At 41.3% G+C, this 20911-nt stretch overlaps 1 protein-coding gene across 1 annotated transcript in view; it reads right to left on the bottom strand.

Annotated features, from left to right (window-relative positions):
- SLC35F4 (solute carrier family 35 member F4) overlaps positions 1–20911 on the bottom strand; it is a 225998-nt gene that overhangs the window by 163330 nt on the left and 41757 nt on the right. The gene's annotated exons all lie outside the window — the stretch shown is intronic.

Below are 20911 nucleotides of genomic sequence, written 5' to 3' on the forward strand. Positions count from 1 at the left end.
AGCACGGGGTCGAGGACTCTAAAATGCACAAATCTCAGCAAGACTCCAAGAAAAAGACTCAGCCCATACAGCAGTGAAAGTGAGTGTTCAGACTAAACACCTAGAAGGTGTGGCCCCATCTTACTTTAGCTCCTCTAAAGCAGATGTATGCTTTGCATAAATTTGCGTAGCATTAGGTGATTCTAATACTGCCGGGTGATAAACTGACTTATTAAGAGAAACTTCTGTCCCAAATTCCAGTTTGGGAGGCAATAAACAAAACAGATCTATTTCCCAGAAACCTCCCAAGTTTGAAGCAGGGGCAGGGAGGGTAGTGGAGGCCCTGGCCCAGCTGAACTGCAGAGAGGATGCACTGCAGCTTGCCAGGGCATCTGGATTTACAACTGAAGCAGCAGCTTCTCCGGATGAATTTAAGCATAGCACCTGAGTTGGGTAATTTCCCCTATTTCCCACCATAAGCAGGCAATGCAGTCTGGGAAGGTGAGGGAGAGTGGGGTGGCAGGGGCAAAGATCGCAGGGTGGGTTCACTTTCAGATTCTCTACTTATTACAAGCTGTGTGGCTCAGGGCAAGTTACATAATCTCTGAGCCTGAATTGTCTCATCTTTAGAGTAAGATAAGCAAGAATAACAGTCTTGCAAGGTCATTATGAGAATTAAATAAAATATACACCAGGAGGCTTACTGTAATGAATACCCCTTTCCCCTTCAAGGACCACCATGGGCATGGGACACACATGGTCTCTGCAGCCTTAACTTTTAAAGCATCTTTACAGCTGTTTACTTACTTGGCTTTTCTAGGAGAAAAAGAAAGAGAGAAAAGGAAGATTTGAAGAAAATGAATACAAAAAGAAGAAACTATGGAAGAACCACAGGACATTGCAAAACAAAAACAAAAGCCCACAGCTCCTTCGGACATGGAGACGTGGCATGTGACCGTCAGAGGCTCTCACAAAGCTGATGAAGGTCAACTGACAATGAGTTAGGTCTGCAGTAAATGCGCTCCAACTAAAATAATAGTAAGTCAAGCATCTGAGTTTGTTGTGAGTTTGACCCAGAAATTAATTTCTGAGAAGAAGGAAGTCTTGCTATTCCAGTCACCTGCAAGTGGAGTAAGAGCAGCACTTGGCCTTGCTAATGCCTGATGTGTATTCCCTGGTGGGACTTTAAGGGAGATGACTGAACTATGCTCCCTATTAAAACCTCCTAAATATAGTCTCTGTGGTGTAATGCTTGCTGGACCCTTTCACATATCAAGATCCAAAGCAAGTTCAAATCTGCAGTACAGATAGACTTTGGGACCAGCCAGAGACCAAATTGTGCCCCTCTCCTTCCCTTCTCCCTTTTGGGGTCCGTTTGTACAGAACCACTGTGCATCTTCCAAGATAGAGATGAGTCTGGCTACAGGAAGACAGCATCAGTCAGTCCCCCACCAGCCCAGCTCCTCAGAAGTGCCCCTTTGGTTTTTGACTAAGTCCTTGGGAAGGGACAGTTTGGAGAAGTAGCCACCAACTGTACTCATAGATATCTGAGAGACACTGGCCACAGCAGGCAGCAGAACTTTGGGGCATATGACAAAGTGAGGCAAAGAGTGGAGAAAAGGAGCTGTCCCCATGTCACTAGTGTGGCATTTCACCCAGTGGCCAAGTGTACTAGCCCTACGGACTGGGGTTTGAATCCAGGTTCTCTCATTTCCCAAGTGGATGAGGTAGGGCAAGTTCGGGAACCTCAGTTTTGTCATCTATAAGATGGACACAAAAATGCAAGCGTCTCTTCGATTCCCTCTGAGGCTTCTATGAGACCCTTGTAAAAGCAGTGCCTCCAACTTTTCTCAAGTCATTACAGAAAATAACTCATGTATGTTATAATCCTATGACATAATGAAACTGCTTAACCCCAGAACTAACAGCATTAGGGGCCCTCAGACCACAGGCCCTTGGAGACCATTCTCCTGAGGACTGAAGGGACAGTAATAACAAGGGTGACAGCACATGCATAGTGCTTCCGAAGGGTGACAGCACATGCACGTTCTAAGTGCTCTTCATTGACTAATTCATTTGGTTCTCACAACAATCTTATGAAATGAAAATATTCTTAGAATCTTTATTTCACAAATAAAACTGAGGCATGGAGAAGCTAGGTAATTTGCCTGAGATTATAGGACCTGTGAGTGTCGGGGGCAGGTCCAACCCAGGCAATTAGATCCAGAATCTTGCCTTCTACATTTGGCAACACAACCTCTCAATATCATGGCCCAATTCCAACCCAGACGTGGTGTCACTGAAGTACAGCCCTCCTCACCATACCTGGCATAAGGCATCTAATAGACATTAGTATTTATAGAGCAGCTCAGTCGAGTGTGCAGATGCCCAACAAGATCTGCAGTACTGGCGGTTTGACAGAGCGGGACAGTCCAGGGCAGAGGGCAGCGGCACAGTCTGTTGTGATAGGAATCACAGAGACAGTCACAGCTGGCCCAGCAGCCAGTCACAGCACCAGGAAGGGAAAAGGAGGACAGAACCAGTGAATTCCCCTTGGTGGTGAGTGCTCTGGGGTTGTAGCACTCTCCAGTAAATCGCTGAGAGACACTTCGGTGGGCCTAGCATTAGTGTGGGGAATTTGAGCATTCTGGTGTTTAGCTGTAGGCATTACTGTCATAGCTACTCCTAAATTGGCCTGCCCAAGGAAGCACAGGGTACAGCTGTAAGCAGCTGCTGAACTTCAAACGTTCATCTTGCTGATTATAAATTGCAAGTTCCTGAAAGGCAGAAAATGTGTTTCTTTCATTTTGGTAGTCTCTCCCAGTTGCCAGAGGCCTTTTTTTCACATAGTAGGATATCAATAAACACGTAATGAAGTTAACCAAATATATTTAATAAAGATTTACTATCTAGGGCTAGCCCTTAAGACAATTACTTTCAACTTCATAATTTTCTTTGCAGAGGCAATGGCATAAGCCAACTTCTCTACTTTAAATTTAAGTAAGAACAAGAAAACTCCTGATGGCAAAACTGAAGACCTAGACCAAACTCTGAGCATATTTATTGCATACTGACTCTGTACAAATTCTCTTTAAACACTACAGCAGAGTCCTGCCTCTGTGGATAACAGTCTGTCTATCTATCTATCTATCTACCTACCTACCTACCTACCTACCTACCTATCTATCTACTGTTTGCAAACTCAATCTTGTTGTTTTCTCTAAGTAAAAAAATTCAGAAAACTGCTAACAGCAGTTTTCATCATTATTATTTTTATTATTACTATTATTTTTGCTAACACTTAACCAATTCTGAACGCATTAAATCCAATGTTATTTGTTGCCATAACTCAGGGAAGAAAAGTTGCTGCAGTTGGTGCCATAACTCTTTAAGTCAGCTGTTTTCAAATGTATAAAGGTGGCTTCAGGTCAGCTTGGAGGACTGGTTGCCATGTCCCAATGTCTGGACTCCTGGTGCAGGGCTAGACTAGGGCCAGGATGTGATGGAGTGAACATAAATTAAATGAGACTGCACTTTCTTTCATGGAACCCCCAAAGATGTTTGTCCTGGAAATTGAAAATCCCTATTCTACAAAATAAATGCTGTTTAGCAGTACATTGCTAGATACCAACTGCTCAGTGACAATTTAAAATAAGGGTCAACAAACTAGAGCTCGTGAGCCCAATCTAGCCCACCTCCTGATTTCTTAAGTAAAATTTCATTGAACACAGACACATTCATTCTTTTATGTATTGTCTATCACTGCTTTTGCCACACTGTTAGTATATAATTGACTAGTCTCAAAAGACACTGACTGGCCTGCAACACCAAATATATTAGCTATCTATCCTCTACAGAAAAAGTTTGCCAACCCCTGATTTAGAATAACACCTATGGTCATAGAACCAATATCACCAAAATTCATTTCACCAATCCAGAGCCCAACCTCCTAAGACATCTGAATATAATTAGGATGACTAAGTTTTTTTAAGCATTTATATAGCTTACTCCTTGAATCGTCAACACGATGCCTCTCAAAGAGGCATAAACTTTGCCATAAGGTGGTAACAGAGGAGTAAAAGATATTGGCATCTCACTCATGTACAGAAAATCAAATGCATGATTCTTATTGCATTTCCTTCCATACATGAGTGTTTAACTTGTTCCCTTTTGAGCTGGGACGAACTCTAAAACATTAGAATGTGTAAGTAAGACACAGAATTAAAAACTCCATCCCTTAATTCTTAAGACATGGCCCTTCTTCTATTTTTGATGGTTGCCTAGCTGCGGCCTTGTTAGCCTGCCCACCCCTAAACAGCTCTCTGGTCAGGCAACATTTGCCTACTGATGTGTGAATACCCCCTGCAGATGCCTCTACACCCCACTTAGCACACCTTTTCCTTCCCTCACCTCGAATTCCCCCTGAGTATTACTACGTCTCCCAGGATGCTTGACTAGCAGAGAATAGCAGTGTTCTCATTCTTTTCCATAATAACTTGTTTTTCTTACACTCCTTCTCATGAGTACAAATAATGAAAGAGGAAAATTTAAAAAGTAAAGAAGAAAGATAGTGGTGAGAAGTTAACATGTGGTAAAGGAAAAGGTTGTAGGAAAGGAAGAAAGAGACATACAGGACTATACCAAAGGTAAAACCTTATTAATAAAGATGCAGTAATGAGCGAAGCTGTCAAAAGAGAAGGAAGTAAAACTTTGACAGTGCAGAGAATGCAGGACATTTTAGTTTCACCCATTGACCTTGTTCTTTCAAAGCACCTCCTATATTTTCTCAGAAAGGATGTACCTGAGATTGCACTTCACGTCCTTGTACTCCAAGGAGAATTGCAATGACGGTCGTGAATTTCTCGCTTAATAGTTATTAAGCTCCATGCATTTGGAATCCCATTTTCACAAACTTCAGAGTACACTGTAATGTCTTTGTTTTACATCTCATTAAATGGAACTAAACAGCTACACTACAATAGCTGCAATAGCAGAAGAGGCTATTGTCTACTGATAGTTATTGAGCAAAACCAAATCAAGTCCCAAAACTCAGACACCACTCAGGATCACTCAAACTAGCCACACAGATAATCAGTCTCCCTGTACTCCACATTTCCACTATTCAGAAACCTAGCTCGGGGCTTGCTTGATTTGGGATCCATCATTCCAATACTTGAACAAAGCATTTGTTTACTACCTCAAAAGCAGAAAACATGTAATATCATCTAACATTTAGCAGACATTCACTTCTTGCACTGAATTTTTTTAAAGATTTTATTTATTTATTCATGAGAGACACGAAAAGAGAGGAAGAGGCATAGGCAGAGGGAGAAACAGGCTCCATGCAGGAAGCCCAATGTGGAACTCGATCCCAGGACTCTGGGATCACCCCCTGAGCCAAAGGCAGACGCTCAACTGCTGAGCCACCCAGGCATCCCTGAATTCATTGATAATAAAAAATACAGTAGGGTCTGCCTTACATACATTGAACCCTACATATTTATAGACTGGGAAGCAGAGCTGGAATAAGGATAAAACCTTAAATAAATGCCTAGAGCACAGGTTTAAGGAGGCACTCACTTTCAGGGTCATGTTAGTACAGAATCAGCAGTTTCTGAGCAATGGGAAAGGGGAGTTTATGGATAAATGTTTCACTTTTCCATCCCTCAAGTATACTATTTGAGTTGCACTCTATAGGCTACGCAGAAGGATATTATGATTGCGTGCCAGATGCCCAAGCAGTGACCACTTGATAATAAACATTTACATGTGCCTTTCCCACCCTCTCTGTTTAATTCTTTTGAAATTCTCACCCCAGCTCCATGGAGTCCCTGTCAACTACCATTTCCTAAATGCAAGCCTGTATCAGAGGCTCCGCCTTCTGAGAAAACCTGGCCTAAGAGAACTGGTGTAGGATTTGCCATAGGAAGCAGATGCTCAGGATGGGATTCTAGAACTAGTGACTCACCAGGCACCAGAATCACTATCATCACACTTACCTATAGCAAATGGAAATGAGGTATTGGTGAAAAGTGAACAGTTGGTTTCTGTACTTGAACAGGATAGAGGGAATGAGAATTATAATGATTAGGGGTCAGCTAGCTTTAGTTAACCACAACTACAGGGTATATTGTGTTGAAAATTAGGTTCAGGATTTATTACTAAAGATGTAGAGATACAGGAGGGCTTTGTTGTATCTGCAATGTCTACAATACATCAGCAGCCTTGATAGGATAAGAGTGGGCCCCTGAGACCTGGATATAGAAAGATCTGAGGATCTTGTAGCCCTAGAATCCTTTGAATAACACTGTCCTAGAATAAGCAGCACCCTCTCTCTTTCTAGAGAACACCCTCCTTTCACCTGGATATCTGCAAAGACCTCACCTGAGGCAGGTGCTTCATGTGATAAGGCTTGTCAACCTCAAGAGCTACTCCACTTCCTGTTCCTGCCTCCATAGGAGGATGCACCACAGCCCAGGGGAGGGATACAGTCCTTGCTCTGGTAAGAAGGAGGGTACATGCTCATAGAATTGCAGGACCTGATAATGTGGGCAAGTAGGAACCTGGAGAATGGAAAATATATATGAGAATAGATCTTTTAGGTTTTGGACTAGAAGACAAAATATAGGCGGGATAGAGAAAAATTTCTCCCATGATTTGGGAGCCTGATATTCTGGCAAGATCACCTGAGATTAATCCAAAAAGATGCCTAGAGTGGCCCTTGAAGTTTGAGCATGACAATGACCTACAGTAAATGAGGTAGAGGTCGTGGACTCATCCTAGCACAGTACTGAGGTAGGAGTCAGAAGACTCCATGAGGTGAGAATATTGGAATGAATTTAAGGTTAGAGAACTTAGCCCTTGAGTTTATACTCCAGAAAGGCCCAAAGGCAGAATGAACAGGTGAGACTCACTGAGAATCTAGGTAGTGGCTGTCCTCTGTAAGTTCAAGCTTACAGTAGGAAATACTGTTGTTGAAGTGGGCTCCTGACTTCAACATCAATATATTGTGGTGTTAATGGTTTTGGGAGATGGCAAACGCCAAATGCTAGCACTAAATCATCAGGTACAGGGTAGAAATAATTACCTTCATGGTATCAAGTCTGGAGTGGCAGCCAGGGGGCTTCATCTCCAATAACTAGATACATGAGTGTGGAACCAACAGGTGGAAATAAGGTTGGGCCCTGTCACCACTTCTCTCAGGGGCCCCCTTGCTGAACGTGTGCTGCTTCTCTCGACAGCCTTAGCATTTGCTTGTGAACCAGATTTGCTGGGAGGTTCACAGAGAAGTGAAAACTTCTACCAGGGGACACAGGGTGAACCTGAAGCTATAACTCCAGTTTATCATATGGGCTTCTCATTCCAGTAGACTAGTAGCCAAAGAAAGGATCACTTTGTCACAGTGGAGTTATTTGTGCTGATTACAATAAATGAAAACCTAGGATTGCTGCTACATAATAAGGGCAGAAAAAAAGCATGTCTAGGAACTCGAGAATGCATAGGGTATCTCATGTGCCTACAAACATTAATTGGAAATCTCAGCAACCATGACCCAATAGGTGTTAAAAAATAAAAATAGAAATAGAAATAGACAAAGGCCCAGACCTCAAAGGAATAAAGATCTGGATCATTGACCAGGCAAGCAATCTAGACCTGCTTAAATATTGTCTAGGTATGAATGAATTCTAGAATGGCTATAGAAGAGTATAATGATGAGTATTAATTATAGCTGGAAGAACAATTGCAAAATGAAGACTGTAGCTTGTTCCAATAACCCTGCTGTTTTATACTTTTCATAGAATTGCAGCAATTTTGCTGGTAAACAGATACCATTTTTACCAAAAACCAATGACAAGCATCACATTTAATGGTAAAACTTTAGAAATATTTCCTTTAAATTCAGTGTCTAGGCAAGGATTCAAGCTAAGACTGCTAGTTAACATCCTGCAGACATCTTAGCCAATACATTAAATTAAAAAAAATTTTGAGGGATCCCTGGGTGGCGCAGCGGTTTGGCGCCTGCCTTTGGCCCAGGGCGCGATCCTGGCGACTTGGGATCGAATCCCACATCGGGCTCCCGGTGCATGGAGCCTGCTTCTCCCTCTGCCTGTGTCTCTGCGCCTCTCTCTCTCTCTCTCTCTCTGTGACTATCATAAATAAATAAAAATTTAAAAAAATTTTTTTGAGAAGTATAAGATTGGAAAGAGATAAAATTGTCCTTTATTGTATATGATATGATTGTCAATATAGAAAATCTGTGAATAAATTACTAGAACTCACAAAAATATTGGCCTACTAGTGAAATATAAGATCCACATTCTAAAGTTAATAATATTCCTTTTTACCCATAATATTGGATTAGAAGATAAAATTTAAAGAAGATTTCATTCACATGGGTGCCTGGGTGGCTCAGTTGGTTAATCCTACCCCACCCCACCTTCCAGTTGGGCTTCCTGTGCAGCAGGGAGTCAACTTCTCCCTGTGCCCTTCCCTTTGCTCATGTTCTCCCTCTCCCTCTCTCTCTCAAATAAATAAATAAATAAATAAATAAATAAATAAATAAAATCTCTTTTACACAAAAAATCTGATTCACAATGAAGGATGTAAAGGTAATGTGATGTGAAGAAAACTACAAAAATATTATGAGAAAATTTAAAATACATGAATAAAAAGATAACATTTGAGGATGAATTAATCTATAAATCCCAATTAATCTATAAATCAAATGTAATTCCAATGGAAATGTCAACAAAGTTATTCATGAAATTTGGTAAGTTGTTTTCATAATTTACATGGAGAAGCAAAAAGCTAACAACAGCATAGACAGTTGTGAACAAGATAGGAGAACCAATTTTACCAAATAACAGTGTTTCTTATAAACAGTAATTAAGACTGTGTGGTATTCGTAAGGGGATTAGCGAATTGTCGAACAAAATAAAGGCCTCAGAAATACACCTAGGCCTATGTGAAAACCTAACACCTAGGATGTGTGAAACTGCAAATAATCGGTAGAATACATGGATGAATACTTCAGTGAATACTGGGACAACTAGTTATCCACATGGGAAAAATAATAAATTGGAATACCTATACAATATGATAAATAAAATTAATTCCAGGTATATTTAAGACATAGATGATAAAACAAAAGTATAAAATCTTTAGAAGAAAATTTAGAATTTTTATGACCTTTTTCCTAGGAAGAGATTTCTGGAAAAAGATCACATGCACACACACAAATCATAACATTAAAAAAACCCAGCACAATGTTCAGCCTATAGTGTAAACATCCTTACATTAAATAACAGTATATGCTTATTATCATTCATTAGTTACACGCATCTTCACATCATCTGTGCCATTTTGTTCTAAGTAAATTAAGAAAATCAGGAATGGGGTAAAGAGTTTTTAGAGCAGTGCTTAAGGGCAAAACATGACACTAGGTAGTAAGAGAAAAATAGTATACTTTATGTAGATCTGGAATACTTCATAGCTAGAAAACAAGCCATAACAAACTATAAGCCAGTGCAAGGTATGTCCCTCAGCAAAAATCAGAGATGACAATAGCTACAGATAGGTCAGTAATTAATGTTTTATTCTGAACTTCAATTAATTGTTCTCTTCAGAGTATCAATAACACAGCAGCCTAAGTGACTTTATATGTTTTCCCTTTTGAAAGTATTTGCCAAGTGAGTGTGAATAGAAAGGAGAGAAAACTTCCTTTTTAGTAACATAGGACTTCTTGAATTTTAGATTATGAAATGAGTTAAGCCTCTGAGAATGGTATTTTTAGTGTCAGATCTCATGACAAGGCACTGGCTTCCGCAAGGATCATCAATCTCACAACTTTGAATTGACTGAAGTAATAAGAATACTTGGCAAAAATGTAAATCTAAATTAGAGAGAGGATTGAGATTTCTAATTATATAGCTAATGCCTTAAAAAGTGTCAACAAAAAGAGAAAGCTTGCTATCCTGTAAATTTTATAAAACGACTTATTCTTTAATGTGATGTAATCTTTTCAGCTTGATTTACTATATGAGTTACTATAACTATTTCATTTTTTCATGTATTTCCAATTTCCTATTTTTAAGATTTAATTCACTCATGATTGCCATTGTTGCCTGATATGTCATATACCTGGTTTGCTCCTTCTAAAAACAAGTCAAAAAATAAAAAAATAAAATTAAAAAATAAAAACAAGTCAAAGACAAAAACAATGCCGTTTCAACAATAATTTCAAGTCACACATGCAACTTCTTCCTAGACTTTCAGATTTTTGTGATAGCACACCAAAGAATACTAGAATCCAGAATCCAGAGTTGGTTCTTTTAGCAAATGGTGATTATAATTTGGTATAGAAATTCACTTCACAGCTCAGTCTACCATCAGGCAAAAGCAAAGTTTAAATAACCAATAGGTCCCTCATGGAATAATGAAAGGTATGTCCCTGCACCATATTAACCACACCAGCAGGTAATGAGTGCATTACTAACAGGGCAAAACTAAACCAAGACATTAGGGGCCTGGAGAAACAAACTCAGCAGAGAAGTTCATTTACTAACTTGTCCATTCGAGTCAAGTTTATCTGTGGACAACCACCAGCATCTCGAATATTATCAGTTCTTTGTCTTCCACTATGGTTGAAGAAGGCTGGATAGGTCAGTTATTCTGGTCAACTACAATATTAGAAAAATAAATGTGCAGAAATAGACTTTTGGCTACCCCAAAGCCAGGTTCTGGTCTCAGGATCCAGGGAGGCCTAGGAAACTGACTTCCATTTTGCCAGGTGCTGAAATTATCCCTCAAAAATAGCTTATCCTTAAGAAAGAAAAAAAAATTGCTATTGTTTCCACATGATAGAACAATGATTTATTAGATTCCATGGCAAATCATAGAAAATAACCATTTTCTGAAAGACATCATGAGACCACCTGAGGGCAAACATGCAGAGCTAGCTGCTTCCAAGAAGTCAGACAAGGAAATTACCAAATCCAAGTCGAAGACTGGAGTGACGAGGATCCCGGACTTATGAATAAAAAGCTATACAGTGACCACCAGTGGGGGATGAGGAGGGAGAAGAGTGTCTTGGATGAAAGAGAAAGGCCACTGCTTGTTTCTAGGGCACAAGCTATAGGCAACTGTGTGGGGCATCCAGAATGGGCACTGGGCTAGGACAGAACAGGCTTGCAGGGGTGGGACCGAGTGGGGTCTTAAAAATAGCCACATGTCACAGAGGTCTTACTCTCCTTCCCTGATGTCCCATCCCACCAATGCCACACAACAGCCCCAAGCAAGCACTGTGCTGGCCTAATGGATGGGCTAGAGGAAGGGACAGCCTCTGAAGGAAGAGCGCTGGAGTGATTATGTGCAGGGTGTGGGTGAAATCACAGCCAGGCACCACAGGCTCAGCACAGTGACCACATCTCCTCTTTTGAAGCAACCTCAGTTCTTGCCAGCATTCATGGCCAAGTTCATCCAGAGGTCCACATCCCCAGGCCGGCCCTCCTACCCTGGGTCTTTGCATACCACAGAGAATATACCACCACAGAAAAGGTGGGCCTGGCAAATGGCCTGGTGATTTGGCATCACAGCAATGATGAAGACCAAGGGACAGTATCTGGCCACCTGGTAAGCAGACTGGCCAGACTCCACCAGAGTTGTTTTATATCAGTTAAGATGTGGACCTGGTGAGGAGGCCAGCATACAGGAAATCCAGAACATTGAGAGAGACTGGGACCAGGGCTGGGATCGGGGTGAGGGAAGTGACTGTCCCCTCTTCCAACCTTGCAAATATAAGGAGGTGTTCACACTTAAGGCGCTGACTGGGCTTTTGTACACCCCTGGGAGTGCCTCCTTAAATTTGTGCCCTGGTCACTTCATTCCCCTCACCCTAATCCTAGCCCCAGCCAAAAAGTCATTGACAAAGATGAAAACAAAGCCTGAGTGTAGATGCAGTCTTTAAGCCATGCTGATGCTTCTCTAACCGCCAAAGTCCACATGGGAAACGTGGGGATCTGGAAAGCTTGCACTTCTGTCTGGGAGCATGTTGCACTGTCTGGTTTGTAAGGTTACCTGCCTCAAAGTAAATTTCTGTATCCTTTGCAATTAAATAATTTTTATATCTCTTAACTGTGTTTCTTGGCACTTTTTCCATCAATTACACCACTGTCCTGTGGTATCACCTATGCAACACTTAATACTAAAATAAGATTCAAAATCAAAGTAGAGAAAATCGGGGTCAGCATTTTGAATATCAGCAACTGTACTGCAGGTGTTAAGGAGTAAGCAGATAATAGCAGACCTGTGGGAAGAAGGCTAGGCAAACTAGGTTATTCTCTACATTCACCGAAAAATTTGGTTTATTAGTTATTTGGCAGTTCTTAAGTTTATTCTGTTTTTTTTACTCTTACAAGCTAAAAAAAAATAAACATGTTATTGGCTCCAAATAAAAATTGATAATTCAAATACTGATAAAGGAACATACTTGTTTCTGTGCCAAGGGCAGTGGGCTTTCTGCCTAAAGACAACTGACTTGAATGTCCAAGGGGTCTATTAGGATTCTAATTATCTAGTGCTATTATCTATTATAATGACTACCCTAAAAGTCTGTGGCTCAAAACAGTAAACATGTTACTATACCTTAAGTTAGAAATTCTGCCCCCAAACATCACATGGGACCATTCAATGATATGCAGTTGGGCTGTAAGATGGCTTCACTCACATGCCCAGAAGGCTGAGCTCAGCTGAGCAACCCTTGTCTTCCAAGCAGTCTCAAGATCTCTTCATGTAAATTCTCTAGCAAGGAAGCCAGGCCTCTCACATGGTGTCTCAGAGCTCAAAATGTGAGCTATCATTTCAAGAGACAGAAAGTAGAAGGTGCCAATCTTTTAAGGCCAGGACTGGAAACTGTCCCAACATCTTTCTTACCCTTCTGTTGTAGTCAATGAAGCCAGAGAGCCCATGTAGTTTCAAGGGAAGGATAACATACTCCGTCTCTCTCTCTCTTTTTTTTTTTTTTAAGATTTTATTTATTTATTCATGAGAGAGGCAGAGACATAAGCAGAGGGAGAAGAAGCAGGCTCCTTGCAGTGAGTCTGATGCGGGACTCAAGCCCAGGACCTCAGGATCATGACCTGAGCCAAAGGCAGACACTCAACCACTGAGCCACCCATGTGCCCCCAGACTCCACCTCTTGAAGGGAAGAATGTCGAAGGGCCTTTGGCCATCTTCATCCCATCATTCCTAAGTATCTTCCATCTACGAAGCTGTAACACACACTAGGGCAATACCAGAGATGTCCAGCACCCATGGGGCACATTTTATGTTCTCTTTTTGGTTTGAGCATATCCATAAGGACCCATCAAATCCATGAAAGCAGAGCAGGAAGGCCAGACCAGTCTCTAGAATCAGAAGAGCTACACACCTGGGCTATCTGAGTGGCATCAGCAAAACACCTAGAACTCAGCTAAGCCCTGGGTTGTGTGGGACAGAGCTAAGAACATCAAGGCTGCTCAGTGTGGTTTGTTCACTACTTCACTGACACCCCTGACCGAGGCACCGAGTTGGATGGTCACAGTTCTGTCATTATCTTCCTTGACTTCTGTGCAGGACTGGACATGGTTCAGCACTCCCTCATTCTTTAAATATTATCTTATGTTTCCCTTGATAACATACCCCTGATTTTCCTCCTACTTCAAGGTCCATTTTTTTTCTCCATCGCTTTTGCTACCTTCGCCTTCTAAAATCTCTAGAGACTAGGGCACTGTAGAGCTTTGTCCAGGGCTTAGTCCCTTCCAAATCTACAAGGTCATCTAAGTGTTCCCATTCATCCAGAAGTCCATATATGGATGTTCTCCAAGGTTGAATCTCCAATCTGGACTTCTTTTGTGAACTCCACGTTCACGTTTCTGGGTGACTATTTGATATTTCCACTTGGATGGAAATAGGCATTGCCAATTTATGACCAAAACAAAATTCTTTTAATCCCCTCAAAGCCTATTTTCCCCTAGTCTTTCCTATGCACCCAGTTGTTCAACCAAAGACTTAGGAGTCATCCTTAGGTTAATCCTTTCCCTTCAGTTTCCAGCCCCCATCACCCTCTCAACCCCCAAAACCTCCCTCACCGCGTCTGATCTATCAGCAAGCTATCTTGGCGTTACCTCTAAAATACATCCTTAATCCAGCTATTTAGGATTTAGACCACCTCCTGCCTAGGCTACAACAAAAACCTTCCAACAGGTTATTCTTTTTCCATTTTTATCCCTTTATGTCATCACCATTCAGTGGCCACAGAGACCTTAAAACAGAATTAGATTGTGACCCACCCCTCCCTTTCTAAAATCACTCATAGCCTTACTGCACTTAGAATGCCATCCATGCTCCTTACCACAGCTCCAAGCCCTGCACGAATGGGCTCCCACTACCTTTCTGGCCTCATTTTGTTGGATTCTGCCCCTTGCTCACTAGGGTCCAACCTTCCTGGCCTCTTTTAGTTTCCCCTCTGCCTGGAGCACTCTTGGGCTGCCTTGGCCTCAAACTCTGACACCAGATTAAAAGATGCCTCCTCAGTCTTGTGACTGCCTTCCCCACTCAAATAACTCTTAGCAAAACCTGTAAGTAGCTCATCTATTATTTGTCATTGTCTGTATTTCCTTCTCAAAAATCCATCCCATGCATTCGGGGTTAGTGTTATAGCACAGCATACTTGCACCATGCTCCAGGGGAGCAGGAGAACTTTAAGCAGTGCAAATGCCCTGAAGGACCATGCAGTCTTGTTTGTTGTTATATCCCCAGGGCCTGACATAGTACCTTGTACTTAGTAGATGCCAAACTAATATTTTTCAGTGAATGAATGAATGAACTAATGACTCCAGGCCATTTTAAAAGGCTTGGAAGCTTTGAGCAGCATGCAGTCTGGCACTACATCTATTTCACCCTCCTTGGATTGTTTATACACAGAAACTGAAAACATATTGTTAAAAGCATGATAGATAACATTTTTTTCCCATTTTATTTTTAAAAATCAGTTTATTGGGATGCCTGGGTGACTCAGAGGTTGAGTGTCTGCCTTCAGCTCAGGCTGTGATCCTGGGGTCCTGGGATCAAATCCCACACAGGCTCCCTGTAGGGAGCCTGCTTCTCCCTCATCTATGTCTCTGCCTCTCTCTCTGTGTCTCTCATAGATAAATCAAATATTTCTAAAAAATAAAATCAGTTTATTTCTGTGATCATTTCAAATATTATTTATATTCATTGTATAAAAATTCTAACTCATAAATATAAAAAAACAGGAAAATTAAAGTCACTCATAATCTCACCTTTCAAATAGATAATGTCCTAAATGTTGCATCCTATTTTATTTCTTTGCACTTTTTGAAATTTTTCTCTGTGCTGTAGAGATTTTTCAGTATGGAATTTCAGCTGATTTTATTTTATTTTTTAATTTTTTTTTAGAGACAGTGGAGATTAGAGGGAGAGGGAAAGAGAGAGAATCTTAAGCAAGCTCCATGCCTAGCATGGAGCCCAACACAGGGTTCAATCTCACAACCTTGAGATCATTACCTGAGCTGAAATCAAGAGTCAGAAGCTTAAGTGACTGAGCCATCAGGTGCCCGTGGAATTTCAGCTAACTTTATATCACATTTCCCAAGATCAGGAAAAATAACACTATTCTAACAACTGGCAATAATTTGAGGATGCCTGGAGGACTATTTTGATGATTTCAGATGATCTTTGCCAGCCTACTAGTAGGCCAGTAAATTATCTCACTTAAAGATTTGTAAACAGTTAATCAACAAAACATTATACTTAAAATCCAGAATGCTGTTTGCATGTGTCACAAAATTTGGTAACTAAGTCAGAAGCCTGAATCATTAAAGGTAAAAATTAACATATAGTACTCATTCATTCAATGTTCAATCCAAATGTTTACTGAACATCTACAGTGTTGGGCAATGTTTTAGACTCTGGCAACAAAGCAGTGACCAAAATCTCTATTTCTTAAGAGGTTGGTCTAGCTGGAGAATAATAGAGAAATGGTAGATAGATGATGATGAAGATGATGACGATGATGATGATAGATAACATAAGTTATATATTTGATGATGGTAATTGCTTTCAGAAAAATATGGCAGGGAACAATGATAGAGGAGTTGCAATTTTAATTTGTTATTGGGGTTATCAGAAAAGGCCTCACTGAGAAAGGAGAACCCTCTTGCACTGTTGGTGGGAATGCAAACTGGTGTAGCCACTCTGGAGAACAGTATGGAGTTTCCTCAAAAAGTTATTAATAGAACTATGATCCAATAATTGCACTACTAGGTATCTCCCAAAGGATACAAAAATATGGATTCAAAGGGGTACATGCACCTTGATGTTTATAGCAGCATTATCAACAATAACCAAGCTATGGAAAGAGCCCAAATATCCATTGACTGATGAATGGATAAAGAAGATGCAGTGTGTGTGTGTGTGTGTGTGTGTGTGTGTGTGTGTGTATAACAGAATATTAGTCATCAAAAAGAATGAATACTTGCCATTTGCAATGACATGGGTGGAGCTAGAGTGTATTATGCTAAAGTGAAGTAAGTCAGAGAGAGATAAATACCATATGATTTCACTCAGATGTGGAATTTAAGAAACAAAACATATGAACATATGAGAAAGGGAGGAAAAGCAGAGAGGGAAACAAACCATAAGAGACTCTTAATGAAAGAGAACAAACTGAGGGTTGTTAGAGGGAAGTGAGTCGGGGGTGGGCTAGGTGGATGATGGGCATTAAGGTGGGCACTTGTTGTGATGAGCACTGGGTGTTGTATGTAAGTGATGAATCAGTGAATACTGCTCCTGAAACCAATATGGCACTGAATGTTAACTAAAATTTAAATTAAAATTATAAGAAAAAAAAAAAAGAAAAGGCCTCACTGAGACCTGAAAGAGGCAAAGGAGCGGGCATAGGTATATCTGGAGGAAGAGTGTTCCAGGTGAAGGAAACACCCATTGTATAGGTCCAGAGGTAGGAGAGAATCTGATTTGTTCTAGAAAGAGTACAAAATCAGTGTGGCTGGAGTTGAATGACCTAGGGAGAAAGCCATAAAAGATATGGTCACAGCAGTGCCATATTATTCAGAGCCTTAGGTCCTCTAAGGATTATAGCTTTTACAGTGAGTGGAACAGAAAGCTATTGGAAGATTTGGACTTAAGAATGATATCATTTTACTTAATCCTTAAAAGGATCCCTGCCTGCTGTGCTAGGAATAGATTTGGGATGAAGGGCAGAAGGAGGAAAAGTCAGGAGGATGAGCAATATTCCAGGACAGCGAAAGATGATTTGGAAAGAGATGATCAAAATTATCCCAAAGTCTTAGGCCTGAGCCATTGGAAGGGTGGAGTTGCCATTTACATAAAAGTGTAAGACCATTAGAGCAGAAGGTTTCAAGGGAATATTAGGACCACCCAAGCAAAAAATAAATAAATAAACAAAATATAGGAAATAACTGGCTATATTAAAAGGGAGAAAGCAGGGAACAGAGTAAAAAATAAATGGAGAGTTCAAGTGCTGGTACAATTAATAAATAGGTTAAGTTGGGTCTATTCTGATACTAGATGTGTTTCTTTTAAAAAGTAAAAAAAAAAAGTCTCTAGGCAGCTGTCAGAGGGATTTGACATTCCCCAAGTACCCTGTAAAATAACTTCTTAGAAAAGATCAATTCACCAAGCAATAAAATAAAATTCTATTAGCTTAACAGCATGTTCAGTAACAAGAAAGTAATTACTGATTTTTCTCTTAAGAGACTTATTTTCTATGTTCATCACATGCTTCTCTAGATGTCTATAAAAATGAAAGGCAGGACATAGAATTCTGAAGAGAGTGATGTCAGTTGTCCTCTGCCAATGGTTGAGGGAAAATTTCACAGTCCTATGTGAAATCCCCAAAATGAGGCTCATCAGAAGCCCATGTGTTAGTAAATTTTTAAGATTTTAAAAATTTATTTGAGAGAGGGGGGAGAATGAGAGGGGGGAGGGGCAGAGGGAGAAGCAGACTCCCCAATGAACATGGAGCCCTATGGGACTCCATCCAAGACCCCGGGATCATGACCTGAGCTGAAGGCAATTAACCCACTGAGCCACCCAGGCTCCCCAGCGATTTTTTGCTAACTACCTTGTCTATTATAAAATTATAAGGCAGTCCGTGGGTCCATTCCTTGCTTTTTTGAGAAAATAGCAAGTAAACAACGTGGTTAACAGCCACTGGGATATCCTAACTATCATTCTTAAATGCATGGACGATTTTTACAAAGCATGATCCTCCGTGTAAGCCATTAGAAGTCTCTCGATTAATAACAGGCATCTATATTTGTTTTGGCCAAAAAGGAGCTCTATGATGAATCCCAAGCCCCTCTGATTATCTCTTCTCCCAAGTTCCTTCTCATATAAGTTCTGTAAAAAAGGGAATACAGAAGTAATTACCGAGCCAGGCAAAAATCAATAGTGCCACTCACTACCAAGCAGGCCCTTTCGCACCAGCCCCAGCTGAGATCACAGGGAGGCACTACATCAGAAGTTCTCAGCCTGAGAGGTACATTTGAATCTTTTGAGAGCCTTTTGAAAAAGTACCCATCCCCCAGACCCAACACCAGAGATTTTGACTTAATTGGTCTGGGAAGGGGTGGAGATTTTTTTTTTTAAGTTCTTCTCATGATTATAATGCACACCCAGGACCAAAACCACGACATTAGAGAAAGCTGTGAGCACAGCCTGTTCTGTAAGGAATTTCAACACCAACAGAAAGAGTATATTCTAAATAATGATAATAATTTGGTAATCCAATAGACATAGGGCCAAGTTTTCTTCTTTTCTTTTCTTTCTTTTTTTTTAGGGCCAAATTTTCATGTGACAGGAAAATTCAAGTGGTAGAGGTGGGGTGGGGAGTGGTTAGAAAATTCAGGTAATGGGCTTGCTTAAATTTTAAAAAGATCACCTTTCCATGGCATTCACAGATACCCTTCCCACACATCCCGTCACAATCCTTTCAACCCAATTTTCTTTTAAAGCCCATACAAGCAGACTGTGCTTCCTACCAAATTCTACAATATGTACAAGGAATTCACCGTGTCACAGAATGTTGCCCAGAACCACCCCTCACCTGGGCGGCCAGCTTCTTCCACATGTTGCAGGCAAATCCAGAAAAATGGGGATGAGTTGGAGGGAATGATTCTTCCAGAAAACAGCATTAGTTCTCCGGGTAGCATGAAATGTGCCACGGGGTGGGAATTCAGCAACTCCATCTTAGGAAACAAAGGTGAACAACTCCAGGAGGCTATCCTGAAAAGGATCTAAGATTAAGCAACAGCAACAGTGACAATTTCCCCCACAGCCCAAGCACACCCACAGGACACTTTCTAGCTGGATGACATATCAGGGTTTTTTTGGTTTGTTTTTTGTTTTTTTAACAGCCATCCTGGTAATGCCTCATAGAGGGAAACACAAATGGGTTTAATTAGATTTAGGTCTCTGGACACCCAGTATGCACAGAATCAGTACGTCAGCTGCAGCAGGTAATGCCCCGGCCTGGCCCTCAAAGCAATGGCAACGCTGCCGAAGCGGAGCTATCCACACCAGGCCCTGGCATGCAGCACCCTGTGAGCTGCACCGAGCAAAGCTGGCAGAGGACTTCAGAGGAGGCCACCGGGGGCAGGAGGCCTTAGGACAGCTTCAGGGTAGAAGTGAAAATGAGACCAGGTCCTGAAGTGTAGTGACACTCCAGGGAGAAGGCGAAGATGGCAAGGCGGGGCGATCCGGGCAGAAGCCCTGTGGCGAGAGCAGAGAATGCCTCCAGGACACAGGCGCGACCCACAGGTGACTCTCCACAGGTGTGCTGTGGCACCAGCCTCTGCGTTCTGTTCACATGAAAAAATTTATTTGTGCTACCGCTGAAGCCAGCCACAGTCAGAGCAATGTCTCCCTATGACAGATTACTAGCCGAGAGGGTTGTGCAAAGCAGTGTAAAGCAGCTCCAGAGCTTGTGGCCATGAAGAGGGCAGACCGTGTCAGCAAGCAAGGAAGGCGGCGTGTGGGACTCTGGAAGCCCAGGGGACATTGCTTCTAAGATAGGAAAGCCTGGCCCTGGCACTGGCTCACCCTGCAACGCAGCTCCGAAGAGCAGCCAAGAGAATGGGGATGCCACACTCCCTGGGCCTGCTTTGATGGGTGCCGTGAGACCGCCTGCTACTGTCATGAGGCTTGCGTTGTGGTGATTGCTGACAAGCTTTCTGTGATTTTGAGTCTCTTGATCCCTTCAACCATGCAGTAAATGATTTAAGTATTTCAGAGAATGCTGTGAATATAAAAAAGAAAAAAAGTCGACACTCTCCAGACTAAGCACGTGGGACCGTACCCTGCATGCACTGGGGAGTCACTGATGGTTGTTCACAGGAGAGTGACTTTATGAAAGGGACATGGCAGGAAGAATCATTTTCCCATTAAGTGCAAATGAGAATGGAGGGAGGAGAGAGTATACAAGCACAGGCACAGTTATTTCAATTCCCCTAATGGATTAATTTTGAAAAGTAGGAAAAGAATATACAACTTTCTACTTTTCAACAAAATTTCAAATATATTGTCTTCTACCTAGGAAAAAAAGTTATGGACGTAAAGAGTAAATATTGCCTCCAAAGAAAATGCTTACATAGTAGCATTTCCCTTTTGCATATTTTCCACTTATTCCAACTTCATCACATTACAGCCATGTGGTTTTGATCAAATTGTTTAATCTCAGTAAACCTTAGTTTCCTGATCTATGAAATGGTGACAATATGACTGTAATGCCACCCCATGGGGTCTCTGTGAGGAATACATGAAAGAAGGCATGCAAACCAGCTCTTCCTTATATATAGAAGCTTTTTTTTGTTTGGACCTCCTTAGCTCTGGG

Source organism: Canis lupus, chromosome 8 (genome assembly GCF_011100685.1).
Source record: "Canis lupus familiaris isolate Mischka breed German Shepherd chromosome 8, alternate assembly UU_Cfam_GSD_1.0, whole genome shotgun sequence".
Lineage (NCBI taxonomy): Eukaryota > Metazoa > Chordata > Mammalia > Carnivora > Canidae > Canis > Canis lupus.